This window comes from Leguminivora glycinivorella, chromosome 12 (genome assembly GCF_023078275.1).
Source record: "Leguminivora glycinivorella isolate SPB_JAAS2020 chromosome 12, LegGlyc_1.1, whole genome shotgun sequence".
Lineage (NCBI taxonomy): Eukaryota > Metazoa > Arthropoda > Insecta > Lepidoptera > Tortricidae > Leguminivora > Leguminivora glycinivorella.
The window spans coordinates 15713947-15730794 of record NC_062982.1 but is presented as its reverse complement, the minus strand read 5'-3'; the positions used below and the strand labels follow the sequence as shown (position 1 = coordinate 15730794).

The following is a 16848-nucleotide window of genomic DNA, read 5'->3' as shown; positions in this document are numbered from 1 at the left end:
GACTGAACGATGAAAAACCTAATTATCAGTGCTGGAAGTCACCAGCAAAGCAACACGCTGAGATGAGGCCATTTCGTAATGTCTAATTAATCTTCACGAATAAATTATATTCTATTATAATAATTTTATTTTATTATACGGAACCCTTGGAATGCGAGTCCGACTCGCACTTGGCCGGGTTTTTTTTTAATTTATTATTAAACTCTTGTTAGAGTTACGCGCCGTTTTTAGACCTACACAATCGACTACTCACCTAAGGTATTACATGCACATAAGTTACGTCTAAAGCGACACAGTACTAAACTGTGCAGATATTCACGACGCTTATAGGTCAATTGATAAAAAAAAACCAGCGGCCGATAAACGTTGCTCCCGTTCACATTAATAACATGTTTACTCAGTATTTTTAGATCGTGGTAACTTCATTAGGAACCGCACGACTTAGTCGAGAGGTCCCTGCAAAATAAAGTGAGAAGTGGAATATTCAAATGAAATTATACAGAACGAAATTGCTTCGCAACTTTCCGTATTAAAATCTGTGAACTAATAAGGACGGTCCAGTAATTTTGATAGCCTGTGGAAGTTTTATTTGTACCCTTTGGCTATAAAAGCTTTGGTGGTTTTTTGCGGACTTCATTAAAGAGCTGACCCTTTCGCGGAACGTCTGAATATCAGGTGAGCTGGATTTTAAATAATAAGTTATTCTAACATCAAAATAAGAATTTATTTATGGAAGCTGTTCTAGTCGTTTTGAGCTAAGCTTTTTTACGTGCGGCAACAATAATGTATGCCTGTCTTAGCGAACCAGTAAGGTAACGGACCCAATTATGGACAGTTTAAGAAAAAAATTCGCCTGTTTTTAATATTTCACTGAATGTCCTATCCTTCTTTTACATTTAAAGCGTATTGCAGAATAGATACTCCTATTGGTTTCTTCATAGTTAAATTAAAACTAGTTGTTTTTTCTCCAATCATGGACGGCAGTTCTCCAGTAATGGATCCCCCATTATGGACAGTGAAATAAGTTTAAAATTTTACTTTTCAAGCCAACTCATACTCAATGAGTCAATTTTATATACCATAAATAAAATTAGTTTGGGTTATTTCAACTTAGGATTGTTTCTTGTAAATTTTGGTTTTGTAAATTGTTCCTTGTCCATCATAGGAGGTACGCAGTTTTTCGGTTCCAGTAATGGACACTCGCAAAATAACGCTATTTTTAGGGTTCCGTAGTCAACTAGGAACCCTTATAGTTTCGCCATGTCTGTCTGTCCGTCCGTCCGTCCGTCCGTCCGCGGATAATCTCAGTAGCCGTTAGCACTAGACAGCTGAAATTTAGTACCAATATGTATATCAATCACGCCAACAAAGTGCAAAAACAAAAAGTGGAAAAAAATGTTTTATTAGGGTACCCCCCCTACATGTAAAGTGGGGGCTGATATTTTTTTTCATTCCAACCCCAACGTGTGATATATTGTTGGATAGGTATTTAAAAATGAATAAGGGTTTGCTAAGATCGTTTTTTGATAATATTAATATTTTCGGAAATAATCGCTCCTAAAGGAAAAAAAAGTGCGTCCCCCCCCCTCTAACTTTTGAACCATATGTTTAAAAAATATGAAAAAAATCACAAAAGTAGAACTTTACAAGGACTTCCTAGGAAAATTGTTTTGAACTTGATAGGTTCAGTAGTTTTTGAGAAAAATACTGAAAACTACGGAACCCTACACTGAGCGTGGCCCGACATCTTGGCCGGTTTTTTTATATCTTTGGAGCAACAAACTAGTATGTTAAAACATACTAGTTTGTTGCTCATGCTTAATTCAGTAAGTAAAACTTATTCAAGTTTACACCGAGTATTATTTTTTTATTAATTTATACATGAACTCAACTCTCTTAGCAACATTACTAAGAATTCGTCTTGATATTTTTTTCAGTAAACTGGTGAATTTTATCTTGCCGCCAAATCCTTCAGAAATAACTGAATTAATTGAAACTTCAAAATTAAACAGCCCTACAACTCTAGTTTATGGTACATTGCTGTCAGTTTTTAGAAACTAATTTTAGGGATTTGATTTTTAAGGATTTGTGTTTTTTTGTCCATAATGGCATCACCGTCCATTATAAGGTATTTTACATTATGGATATATTATTATACCAGCCATCTCATTATTAGTGCCACATCCATGACAGGGGTATTTCCCATAAGTACAGTAACATTTTAATTATTCTTCGAATTTTCAACCGGGGCTTAAAAAGTTATTGTCATCCAAATACTCAAAAGCTTTCTTATTTACTGGCCAAGGAAATATTTATTAAGCATTTCTTAATCAATATCTCCTTGAGCTTAAGTTCAAAATTAAAAAATAAATTATACATCATATCAACCTGTATATAATAAACTTTTAATACATCATGATCGCGTGATAAACGATAAAACGTCAGCCGTCCTTTTCACATTAAGTATTTGTAAGTGCGATAGGGGCGGCCTGGCGTTTTATCGTTTATCACGCGATCATGATTGCCTGATAGGTCACAATTTTGTATAATCACACCTTTATAAACATCCCACATAGCCCGTATTTCGACACTATATGATCGGTGGGTAAAAAGTACTTTTTTCTATTATCCCTTACAATTTTTTACATTTTGCTTATACTTATCGCAAACGTAATCTTCAAGCAAGCAAACAACGATCGTCTTAGAGCACTTTGATTGTAAGAGACCGCCGACCGATTATCCGTATCCCTCTAACGATACCCATATTATCCGTATCCGTATCCGTTTCCGTATCCGTATCCCTATCTCTATCGCTATCGCTATCGCTAACGCTATGGCTATCGCTATCCCTATCGCTATCCCTATCGCTATCCCTATCCCTATCCCTTATCAAGATAACACTAAGTTCTCGCGCTTTGTACACATATTTAAAGTCACATACAGGTCGAAAGCGATTAATTAACATTATTTTTACCTTTTTTCCCAACGTTTCGGCCAGGTTGCACTGGCCGTGGTCGCGGAAGACTGACGTCCCAGCAAAATGTCACCGGAGATGTAAACAACACAAAACTACCCGATATTAATTTATATAAATGTTCGGGGTAGAAAAATAAATATAATCTACCCGCATGTAATTATTTACGACATCACATTAGAAACCTCAAAAATAACAGTACTTCTCCACTATTTAATGGATGTTATTATACATATAAACCTTCCTCTTGAATCACTCTATCTATTAAAAAAAAAACTGCATCAAAATCCATTGCGTAGTTTCAAAGATTTAAGCATACAAAGGGACATAGGGACAGAGAAAGCGACTTTGTTTTATACTATGTAGTGATATCGCTATCCCTATCGCTATCCCTATCCCTTATCAAGATAACACTAAGTTCTCGCGCTTTGTACACATATTTAAAGTCACATACAGGTCGAATGCGATTAATTAACATTATTTTTACCTTTTTTCCCAACGTTTCGGCCAGGTTGCACTGGCCGTGGTCGCGGAAGACTGACGTCCCAGCAAAATGTCACCGGAGATGTAAACAACACAAAACTACCCGATATTAATTTATATAAATGTTCGGGGTAGAAAAATAAATATAATCTACCCGCATGTAATTATTTACGACATCACATTAGAAACCTCAAAAATAACAGTACTTCTCCACTATTTAATGGATGTTATTATACATATAAACCTTCCTCTTGAATCACTCTATCTATTAACACTTTCGCTACCAAGAACCCGACTGTCGGGCACACCGCTCGTAGAAGCGTAGCCGATTACATGGGTTTCCCCGTATGTAGCGAAAATGTCGTAGCGCCGCGTAGAGCCCGGTTTCGAAAGTGTTAAAAAAAAAACTGCATCAAAATCCGTTGCGTAGTTTCAAAGATTTAAGCATACAAAGGGACATAGGGACAGAGAAAGCGACTTTGTTTTATACTATGTAGTGATATCGCTATCCCTATCGCTATCCCTATCCCTTATCAAGATAACACTAAGTTCTCGCGCTTTGTACACATATTTAAAGTCACATACAGGTCGAATGCGATTAATTAACATTATTTTTACCTTTTTTCCCAACGTTTCGGCCAGGTTGCACTGGCCGTGGTCGCGGAAGACTGACGTCCCAGCAAAATGTCACCGGAGATGTAAACAACACAAAACTACCCGATATTAATTTATATAAATGTTCGGGGTAGACAAATAAATATAATCTACCCGCATGTAATTATTTACGACATCACATTAGAAACCTCAAAAATAACAGTACTTCTCCACTATTTAATGGATGTTATTATACATATAAACCTTCCTCTTGAATCACTCTATCTATTAAAAAAAAACCGCATCAAAATCCGTTGCGTAGTTTCAAAGATTTAAGCATACAAAGGGACATAGGGACATAGGGACAGAAAAAGTGACTTTGTTTTATACTATGTAGTGATAATCATTATTTCGTATAACACTTATTTATAATAACCGTTATATGGTATAACTATCTATTGATATACGACTAGTATAATATAACTAGCAAAAGGTATAAAACATTTCATGAATTAATTTTATACTTTTTAACCCCCGACGCAAAAACGAAGGGGTGTTATAAGTTTGACGTGTCTGTCTGTCTGTCTGTCTGTCTGTTTGTCTGTTTGACTGTGTGTGTGTCTGTCTGTGGCATCGTAGCTCCCGAACGGATGAACCGATTTAGATTTAGTTTTTTTTGTCTAAAAGCTGAGTTAGTCGGGAGTGTTCTTAGCCATGTTTCATGAAAATCGGTCAACTATGTCGCAGTCGGGGGTTTTTTCAAAATTTTAATTTTTGAAGGGATGACAGTTCTAACCTAACCTAACCTAACCCACTTTTCTGACAGTACATATGTTTAAGGGTCACAGTTCTAACCTAACCTAACCTATTTTTACTGGAAGCAGCGCGTTGTGTGTAGGGGTCACAGTTCTAAGCTAATCTACTTTTCTGGTGGACTTCCGGTACGAGCGCCATCTTAGCGGTATCGTGTCGTGAATATTTTCTCCTTCTTTTGCTCATTAATGCTGTTTAAAGTGTAATATCGATAGCTTATAATGCAGTAAACTAATGTTATAGTGAGAAGCTGATGAAGAATTAATCTCGAAACGCGTTTTGCCCCTTTTTTGTCGTCAACGGCCAATAGTCCACGTGCCCTTGTAAAATCTAGCTATCAATTTACAAGTGCCAACTACCGAACACTGTCGTACTTACCGTACCAAAATCTTAAAACAATTAGCTTACATCACCTTGACACTGGCAAAATAGTCCCACCAATGGGACTGAGGCCATTTAATTAAAAAAAAAATCTACTTTTCTGGTAAATTATGGATCTAATTTATAGTTTTTTTTTTTTATTCTAACTGTGCTTTAGAAAGAATTTGTGTTATACAATTTATTTATTATTAGAAATAATCATTATACTCAAAGTATGTTATAATAAATGTTTTTCGAAAAAATGATCACTATATTAAATAAGAATTATACAATTTGTTAGTATATTATTTGTTGTTATATGATTCAATAATTATATCATACGATCGTTATAACGACTAAAAATATATCAAAAAAAGTTATATCGATCGATACGCACCCACAATTTTGACCCTATTCAAACGAACGGAAATAACCATTTATTGTATTGCCCTATACTATTATATCAATAAAATATCACCTTTAATCCCTTGTGATAAGAGTCTTGTGTAGAGGGCGTAAACAGAATTGCGGTAATTTTCCAAAGTACCTAAACAAAATATCCGGAAAGATTATTTCCAAAACAAATAACAAGAAAAAACAAAGCATATCAAATCAATCAGATCATAATATATTTATTCAAGTATGGTAACGGACCCAATCATGGACAGTTTAAGAAAAATTTTCGCCTGTTTTTGATATTTCACTGATAAATGTAAAAATTCCTTCTTTTATATTTCAAGCGTATTGCAGAATAGATACTCCTATTGGTTTCTTCATAGTTAACAAATTAAAACTAGGTGTTTTTTCTCCAATTATGGACGGCAGTTCTCCAGTAATGGATCCCCCATTATGGACAGTGAAATAAGTTTAAAATTTTACTTTTAAAGCCAACTGATACTCAATGAATCAATTTTATATACCATAAATAAAATTAGTTTGGGTTATTTTAACATAAGGATTGTTTCTTGTAAATTTTGGTTTTGTAAATTGTTCCTTGTCCATCCTAGGAGGTACGCAGTTTTTCGGTTCCAGTAATGGACACTCGCAAAATAACGCTATTTCTTTATATCTTTGGAGCAATGCAGTAAGTAAAACTCATTCAACTTTACACCGAGTATTATTTTTTTATTATTTTATACATTAACTCAACTCTCTTAGCAACATTACTAAGAATTCGTCTAGATATTTTTTTCAGTAAACTGGCGAATTTGATCTTGTCGCCAAATCCTTCAGAAATAACCGAATTAATTGAAACTTCAAAATGAAACAGCTCTACAACTCTAGTTTATGGTACATTGCCGTCAGTTTTAGAAATTAATTTTAGATACTTATTTTTAAGGATTTGTGTTTTTTTGTCCATAATGGCATCACCGTCCATTATAGGGTATTTTACGTTAAATTGATCCTATCCAGGTTCGGTGTGTAGGTATTATACAAACAAAGTTTAAAATAAGTAAACCTTTCCATCTAGATTCATTAAAATTAAAGGTGTTTGATACAATTTATATACTACTAGCTTTTGCCCGCGGCTTTGTTCACGGCAGAAAGAGATAAAAAAGGTAGCCTATTTCACTCTCCATCCCTTCACCTATCTCCACTTAAAAAATCACGTCAATTCGCGTCTCCGTTTTGCCTTGAAAGACGGACAAACAAACAGACACACACACTTTCCCATTTATAATATTAGTATGGATAATATAGTGTAAAGATTGACTGCTAGATAATGCTTTATGGTATTAAGTGTGCCTTCCGAACTTTAAGGTTTTATTTTGTGCAATAGCGTCTGTGTAAAGTCGGCTAATCAGAAACTGTACCACTTCGCCTTACGGTTTGTTATCGTCAGGCTAGACACTAGTAAACAGTGTAGACACATGTGACCGGTGACCCTTGTTATCGTGACATTCTGTCTCGTCACTACCACACGTGGATTTTTCTACGTTTATTGCACTGCGTACAGTCGGATTCACAATAATTTTATTTTTTCTTCTTCCAGTGCCATTTCCTACCGGAGGTTGGCTATAAGGGCTATACGAACTTTAGATAGGTACAACCTCGCGGTTTAATGAGCGAGTGCTTTGATTAAACCATGTTCGTAGATTTTTGAGCCAGGAGTTACGTCGTCGTCCGGATGATCGTTTCCCTTGGATCTTTCCCTGGATTATGAGTTGAAGGAGTTCAAACTTCTCGTTTCGCATGATATGACCAAAATACTGCGGTTTGCGTTTTTTAACTGTTTTTAAAATCTCGACCTCTTTATCTACTAATTGCAAAACTCGTTCGTTAGTCACTCTATCCGTCCATGATATTCTCAGGATTTCTCTGTAAACCCACATTTCGAAGGCTTACAAACGTTTGCACATTTTCTTAGTCAGTGTCAATGCTTCTACGATGCAGGTACGAAGTTACGAACTACGAACGAGCGACTTAGTAAGAAATACATACTTATCGAAACACGCACTCTAATAACCGACACAAGACCCACAAGTCGACAGTATAGTACGTAACGAGTAACGACTCTTTTAGTGTGTTTTCACATTATCCGATCCGATATCGGATGTAAGACCGATATCCCATACATTTAAGCCGCCATCTTTGATTTTTGCCTTTGAGATCCTTCCGACATCCGATATAGGATCGGATAATGTAAGAAACGCACTTATAGGTCTCTAGCGGATGAGACCATATTCAAGATTTGAAATCTTATACATTTTCGCTTAGGACTGAAAATAAGCACTCCCTTATCTCAAGATTTTGTGGATCAAGTTACGATGTGGATAGCTAAATAATATTTATTGTTTTTTGACAGGAACCTAAACAACAGTCAAGTATTCAAGATGGTTGGAAGGCTCCTCCTAGCGTTACTGGTGGCCTGCGGCTCTAACTTCGCATCCACACACATCGTGACGTCAGCACACTCAGACCTCGCGTTTCTGAGCTGCGTGAGCACCTTGACTCACACCGTACAGACCGCTCTGTGTCCTATGTATGGGCAAATCGGGGAGTATTCTATGGGTAAGTTGTTCATCCCTACTTATCATCCATACTTATTATAAATGGGAAAGTGTATGTGTCTGTTTGTCTGTCTTTCATGGCAAAACAGAGCGACGAATTGACGTAATTTTTAATCGGAGTTAGTTGAAGAGATGGAGAGTGACATAGGCTACTTTTTGTCCCTTTCTCTAAGCTCACATTACCCTAAAAGGGGGTTGAAAAATTGTATTGAGCATCCGCAATTTTCGAATTTAACGCGAGCCAAACCACGGGCAAAAGCTATTAGGGCATATATCCATGCAACAGAGTAATGTAAGTGACCAATTACTCGCATGTTTCTTTATTCACGGTGCCAATTTAAATATCAATATATCTAAGGATTAAAAGTAGGCTTATCTAGAGATAAATTAAGATCTCAACTTGCACCATAAATAAAAAAACATGCAATGAAGTGGTCACTTACATTATAGCTACGTGGAATTGCCCATTAAGTTTATGTGTTCTCTCTTCCAGCCAGGCAATCTAGGTCGCGTGATAAACGATAAAACGTCAGGCCGACCCTATCGCACTTACAAATAATGTGAAAAGGACGGCCTGACGTTTTATCGTTTATCACGCGACCATGATTGCCATGCAGGTTAAATCTCAAAGAGACTGTATAGTATGAGAGATGATACATACATATATTGACCGGGATTAATACCTTTTCGAAATATCGGGAGCTCGACAAAAATCAAAAAGGTAGTCACGGTCTATATTCGCGTCAATATATTCTAATTAAAATAATCGTGAATAATTCAAAATTCTTATCATACTTAATTACATACAATTTTAGTTTATAGTAAAAGTAGGCGACTTTGACCCAGCTGTACGATAATTTATCTGAATTTTAGGTAAATTTTATCCTGAAAATTTTCCACTGCATTCACATGAAAGTCATGAAACACTTTTTTTAAACTTCCTAGTCGCCTACCCACCTAAAATATTATTGTTAAATTGTTGACTATAAGTAGTTAGGTAGTACTTACCTACTTACTTGAATGTTTTTAAGGAAACCGATAATCTATCTGGCATTATCATTAAAATATTATTCTGTAAATAATACCAATATCTCTTTTCCACTGCATAATATTTATGAAAAGGCCTACTGATTAAATTATCCATTACCTACTTACGCACGTACTGGCATAATAAAATGCACAGGTCAATAGATTACTGAATTCTCTACTTTGCGATAACTTTGTAAATACCCATCCTTACAAATCGTGGCACGTAACTTTAGCGCTGACCGTTATTGCGCAGAAGTCAAATACAGGTCTCTCAGGGGATTACAAGGGGCGAAGGATATGCGTCCCCATGCGCAGCTATACCCTCCACATTTCAATCAGCGCTAAAGTTACGTGCCGCCACTTGTACCAGTTTCATCGGAATGTCTGCACTGATAACTTTGTAAACAACTTTTACCCAACCTGTCCGCAGTCATCGGAATATTTGTAGCGATAAGTTTGTCAACAACTTTTACCCATCCTTTATCGGAGGACCACGTACACTCTGAGCGTGAACGCCCGATAACACACAAAGTCTTTTTTCTGGAGCACATGACTATGTATTAACATAATACCTACTATTATAACTTATCTACCTATTGATGTAAGTACATGCGCGGATCCAGGGGGGGGTCATGGGGGTCATGACCCCCCCCTGGAGCCTAGGCTGGCCATACAAATAGACCACGTGACCCCCCCGGGGGGGCCTGGGCCTTTACCACGTGACCCCCCCCTGGGCACGAAGCTGGATCCGCGCTTGTGTAAGTAGGTACATAAGGTATCTGTACACTATTCCGGGATAGTAAAATGTGGTACATTATTCCGGGATACTTTGGTTTTTGTCGCAAAATGAGGAAACTATCAGTAAAATCTTAATTTAATGCAGTATTTAATTAACTATAGATCAAATAGAACCGAAAAAGTCGATTTTCATCCGAAAATGTATCTTATCTTTTGAAGCCATGAGGTACCTCCAAACGCGTCAGTAGCAAACACGCAGTGGTTTCTATGGGCGTGATTGACGGTGAGCTTAACGCGGCAGCGGAACTTCGTAAGGGTTTGCTGTGATGATGGTAAGTTAATTGATATTAAATTTGTATCATAATTGTCTTATAGTTATTAAAAGACATTTATATTAACTTTTCAAGTTAATTTAAAACATATTTTAATTAAAATACCTGCTCCCGGAATATTGTACACCATTTTGACGCGGTGTACATAATTGCGGGAGTATCACGGAATAACGGAAACACAGTCCGTAATGTTTTTATGTTCTATTACTATTTGTGGTTAAGTATATTTATATATTTGATGTAAATGCATTAAGTAAAGATTACAGATTATAGTGACATAATTACGGTACATATATTTTTTAGATTTTAATCTCATAATTGAATACGAAATGTATACTCGTTGAGTAATACGTGCGAAATATTGGACTGTGGCATCGACATTAAATTTGTTTCATTTCATAAAATTAAAGCACAAGTTTATTTATTTCAATGTTTTGAGTATAATTGTTATATAATCTTCCAATATACTTAGAAAAAAAATCTTGTTTGTCTTTTAATATATGCTTTTTTTGACTGCCGTAATTAAGTACACGACTTTATATGAGTGTATCTTATTCCGGTATACTTATATTTATAAAGTATATTAAAATATATAAACTCATAAAATAAGGTACAGAGACCCGGCCATTATGTTTTCAAACTTCCTTAGTTAGCTAAAAATCTTTATACCGCATATTGGTCTGTCCGTCAGTCAGTCTGTCCGTCTACGATTTAGCTCAATCATCATTAGTACTAGAAAGCTAAAATTTACATGAGGACAATACATAATAGGATAGATATATATAAATATAAAATAGTACCTATTTAAACCGATTTCATCAAACATGGCTAAGAAGAACAGTCTCGATTAATTCAGCTCTTTCAAACGAAATAAAACTAATCAAAATCGGTTCATCCATTCAAAAGCGATGCCTTAGACAGACAGACAGTGAAACTTATAACACCCTTATATCATACAATCGTTATAGCGTCGTTATACCGTAAAACATCATATTTCCCCATCCCATTCCAGCCCACCAAAACATTGTCAATTATAAAAAATACACTCTGTATAAGCATTTATCAAAACGATATGTGCATTATATATTTATGTAAACAATATTTTTAATTCGTTTTTTTACATTATGCTTCAACAAAGTGGACTTTAAAGATATCCCGTATTAACGTACAACGACTCCCGGAATTAAAGCCATACCAAAATTGTATCCCGGAATAATGGGCAAACTAAGGGTTTAGTAAAACAACGGTAATTTCTATAAATTAGAATTTACGATGCAAAATAGTGTCTCAAATCGATCGTAGAAGACCTATCCTCAAAATAAAATAGTTAACACGACTAGAAACTTCGCATTTTTTTTTCAATCCTCACTCAAAGTAGGAAACGTCTTAAGTTCCCGTAATATGGTACAGTTACCTTAGTGGTGCTCTAAAACGTACCAACTGTTGTGTGCATGCACCACAGCACCTCCTGTGCATTTGTATTTACATTAGGTTACTGACGTCTGACGTCTACCACCACACACTCGCTCAGTAGGTACACATACAAATAATACATAGGTACTTATTTTTAAACACACTGAAGCGTTATTTTCGATTCTGCACAGTTTATCACCTATCGTTCACCTCTTGTGTAACGCTTGTTTACAACAAATTAAACTTGTTTACATTATCCGCGAGACCTTTTTCAATGACCAATGACTACGATAATCGGTTGGTAGCTATAGCGGATTTATTCAGAGACAAAGTATAGCCTGACAAGTTTTTGTTTGACCCTCGCCGCGTTGCGGATTTTTAGTTGAACTAATTTCTTTTACTGGCAAGGATTACTATTTGACACCCGTCGTATAAAGTTATCGAATGTCAGTGATGTAAACAAGAAGTAAATATTTTACTAACGGTTTCATCGCAATTTTGCCCAAAATAATAATAACAAAAGTGAAAATTATTATAATGAACATGATAAATTACGTACAACAAAAAAAGATGAAGGATTTCACAGCATTTCAATACCAATGTTCTGAAATCGGTTGTTGACACGTCCGGCACTGACAGTTTATAGTGCGGTTCTCCTGTATTGATTAGTTGGTTTCGCGTTTAGCCTAATATATTTTTTGTTCTTATTTAAGGTGTCTGCATGTAGCTCTGCCGTTAAAAACATTTATAAAATTAAGGAGGCCGTTCCATAAACTGCTACCAGTACAGAACAAGGTCCCACGCAAAAAGGAAAATAAATCTCGATAACTTCGATTAAGGCACAAGATTCATGGATTTTAGGCTGTGCGAAAAAAAGTAGCGAGTCTTAAAACCTTGCTTATTAAATTTTGATTCTCTAAAACCATGTTTTAATTTTCTATAAATATTAACGGGAAACCAGTACACGATGTCCCCATTACATATGACGTGGGCACATTATTGCCATATGAAAACTGTTTGTAGCGACACTGTTTCATGGCCAAATAAAATCTAGTCAGGCTTTATAAAGCTAAGTCTGCATCAACCGCTGAATGAGTAATGTGTAATGTAAAAGCGTGGACGGGTGGTGAAACTGGTGAATTGCTATTAAACATAACTTTTCTGAATGAATTGACACGTAAACTCAGGGTGTATTAATGAGTTAATGACCCTAGTAGAGTAGTTAGTTCACATACTTTCTTACTTAGTCATGTTCCTATGTTAGTTTTATTTCTGTTTAACCACTACCGGATATCTACTCGTCGAATTCTTCTTAATTGTAGGTACTTATTTATTTGATGCGTCAAATATGCTGATGGTTTCCTTTATGAACTTCTCTTACTGATAGAAATAAAATCTATATTTTAAAGTTTGTAAATTAGAATGGTGCTGAAATAATTTAAGGGCGGCTTCATATTCACAATTAGCTTTTCTTTATACGCTTCCGCGGTCGTTTGACTTTTGACGTTACGTATTAGTTACATCACGAACTATGCCAAGTAGTTGGCACTTACAATCGGTTTAAAAAACAAGGTTATAATATATACGCTTAACTTGCATATTATGAAACTCTAATCTGAAACCGCCCGTTTCATTATTAGCCTTTTTCTGCAATTGTTGGTAATTGCATTTACAAATGACATCCTACATTATTATTATCTGTTCAGAGGTCATGCAACCCGCTTTGGACCCTCGAGAGGCGGAGACCAGAAGCTGGCAGTTTCGGAACAACATGAAGAGATGCTGTACGAGGCCTTGCAGCATATCCGAGCTAGTCGCTATGTGTTAGACGAATGAGGTAAGCTACTGAACTATTACTACTTCTTGTATAAAAAAAAACACCCATGCATGTACACAGTTACACAATAAAATTCTATTCTATTAGAGCTATACCCCATATTAGCATATATCTGCCGAGTGTCGTCATTTACGTATTTTCTATTAATATCATATCAACAATAATAAGCGCTGCTGCCTGGTGGCCTAGCGGTAAGAGCGTGCGACTTTTGATCCGGAGGTCGCGGTTTCGAACCCGGCTCGTTCCAATGACTTTTCCCCTCACTAGCTCTGTAACGTGTTTTGTCCTTTAATACCAACGGGTAAAAACGCATTTTATCCACTAGTGGGAATAAAGTCAAATTAACTGCTTTAAAATTGATAAAAGTATGTGAATATAGTACCTAATACAGATGATTTACCACGTGTGGAACTACTGGAACCACTTATAAACGCATTTTTTGCGTTGTAGTTTCCTCGCTATAGTGAGGGGAAAAGTTTTGGTTACACTCGGGTGCAAATGTATTTTACTTCTCGTGTGTTAAAAAACTCGCAAGTTCAGGATTCTATTCTCGAACCACTCGCTTCGCTCGTGGTTCAACTGTAGACTCCTTTCACTTGCTCGTTTTTCAATTCCACACTCGGTGTTAAAATACAACTTTGCCCTCTTGTATAACAAATAACGATTGTGCTTGAACTGAATGAACTTTGTGCGAAATGTCATTTGATATTTGCCAATCGCTTTTCGGTGAAAGAAAACATGTGGAAACCAGACTAAGACCGTTTTCACATTATCCGATCCGATATCGGATGTCGGAAGGATTTTAAAAGCAAAAATCAAAGATGGCGCCTTGAATGTATAGGATATCGGTCCGACATTCGATATCGGATCGGATAATGTGAAAACGCACTAATTCCAATAAGGCCTAGTTACCCTTCGGGTTGGAAGGTCAGATGGCAGTCGCTTTCGTAAAACTAGTGCCTACGCAAAATCTTGGGATTATTTGTCAAAGCGGACCCCAGGCTCCCATGAGCCGTAGCAAATGCCGAGATAACGCAAGCATATTCAACAATAAAAGACCACAACGTCAACTGATAAACACTCTCTTGATTCTTGAAACCCATGAATTTGTTTAACCTTCGTGCCTTGAAAGTCTTGAAACCCTCGCAATGCTCAAACCTTTCCGAACTAGTGGGTTGGGCGGGACTCATCAGCGGATGCTACCGGGGGGTTGCCCAAAATAGCGTCCGAATGCGCACCACAAATTACCGCGGAAAGAAACGCGCAATACGTATGTACACTTGCCGGTGTAAGAGACAGGTAAGGGTAGAGACCTCTTCGGCTCTCAACGTATAATGATGCACTACTCACAATATCTGTTCGATGTACTGCTGTATGTTAGACATAATATATCCCAATTTGCACGCATTGACTTTCCGGGCAAACAGCTTCGATCTTACAGGGCGTCTGAGAACAGTCCCCTGTCGCATGGCACTTTCAAGAAAGAACCCTCGAGTCATCGGCCCTACTTACTACGAGCACTTACCTGCCGATCTGAGAAATGAGCCATGTGACGAAGCATTTAAGCGCAAATTCAGAAACCTTTTGTTAGATAACCCGCTGTACTCTGTAAATGAGTACATGGATTTGAATTTTTATTGACCGATGACATTATGATATTTTTCTCTGTTATATTAGCTTTTGCCCGCAGCTTCGCTCGCCTTAGAATGAGTCAAAAAGTAGCCTATGTCACTCTCCATCCCTTCAACTATCTCCACTTAAAAAATCAAGACAATTCGTCGCTTCGTTTTGCCGTGAAGGACGGACAAACAAACAGACACAAACACTTTCCCATTTATAATATTAGTATGGATTTTCTTGCTTTGTGATAATTTTATTATATTGTGACTTAATTTATTTATTTTATTTAGCTTGGCATGTGTATTTTCTTTCTTTGTAAATGACGATCCTTATTGGGAGACACAATTATTTTTATTTAGAATTTATTATGTAATATTTGACGATCATGATGAGAAGATTAACATAATTTTGACATGTAGCAAATTTATAGTGTAATTTTTATCATGAAATAAAGAAATCTAATCTAAAGACCTTACAGGCCCAGAAGTCGGATATACACTAAGTACCTATTAAAAAAAACTAACCTGTTTTGTAGAAATTGGAGTTAAAAATAACTACTGTTCATGTTTTTCTTAAAATTATCCGAAGTTTTACTTCGTGCACGATATGAAATATTTTATTTAAAGTACAGGCAAGTTCCCTATTTAATTACCTTACGCATTACTTACCATACTACTTTTTTTTAATTTCAGATGACGTGTTCATTTGTATGAAGACATCGGAATAGTGACCGGATCGCGGGCGTGTCGTATGCAACGCAGTTACCTATGTACCTTCGATTTATTCAATGCAGCGCAGTGTATTCAATAAATATAGTTTTTGTAGTTGTAAGTCTTAACGTTGTTTCATTTCATTCCTTCCTTCTTTTGTTAAGAGGGCTTTCGTGTTAAAAATAGTGAAATCGCAACCGAGCGCTCGATCATACCGTGTGTGGTATCGAATTAAAGCGCTTTGCGAGTAGTTTATATATATCACATTATAGGACTTTTTCTACTTGGTCTAACAAAATATGAGAAAATGTCCAAAAGTGGTAATAATTGTACCGGTGAAGGCTCGTTTTCAAAAAATTGGCAAAAATCAATAATAGCAATTTATAATCACTAAGGCATAACAGCAATTTAAGTAAACGTTGCAGATTAATTTAGTATAAAACTTACTTCGCTGTGATGTAGATTTTTAAAGAAATTGTCAATTTTAGGTAATTTCTGAAAAAAATTGAATTCGCCTTAGGCTAGTTTACTCTTTTTCAAAAACTTAAAATAAAAATCTAGTCTGAAATGATTGTGGTACAGGATATACGAATTATAAATTTACCCGTTTTAATATTCAAAATTGTCCAAATTTTACAAATAAGATCGACTGATTCAGCTCTATACGTGCGTTTTTCTAAACGTGACGTGTAAAAGACGTACCTCAGGTACCATACAGATAAAGGTACGGTGGCTGACGAAGCAGCGTGTGACTATTGGATCCACAATGGCGTGTAATGCAAAAATGTGGGTTCGTTTTGGTGACGTTATATCATTTATCACGCGACCATACTTGCCTGCCCGATCTTACAGAGAATGTTCCTAATGAATTTCAACTGGCATGACTGACTGAGCGTGTGACTATTGGATAGGCTTGTGCCCTTTAGTTCGTTGA

At 36.2% G+C, this 16848-nt stretch overlaps 1 long non-coding RNA gene across 1 annotated transcript; it reads left to right on the top strand.

The window, feature by feature from the left end:
- The first annotated feature begins 406 nt into the window (after positions 1-406).
- On the top strand, positions 407-16042 carry LOC125231803. The gene is made up of 4 exons (XR_007177670.1): positions 407-675; positions 8031-8236; positions 13454-13584; positions 15897-16042. It is a non-coding gene; the product is annotated as an uncharacterized LOC125231803 (long non-coding RNA).
- The last annotated feature ends 806 nt before the right edge of the window (positions 16043-16848 follow it).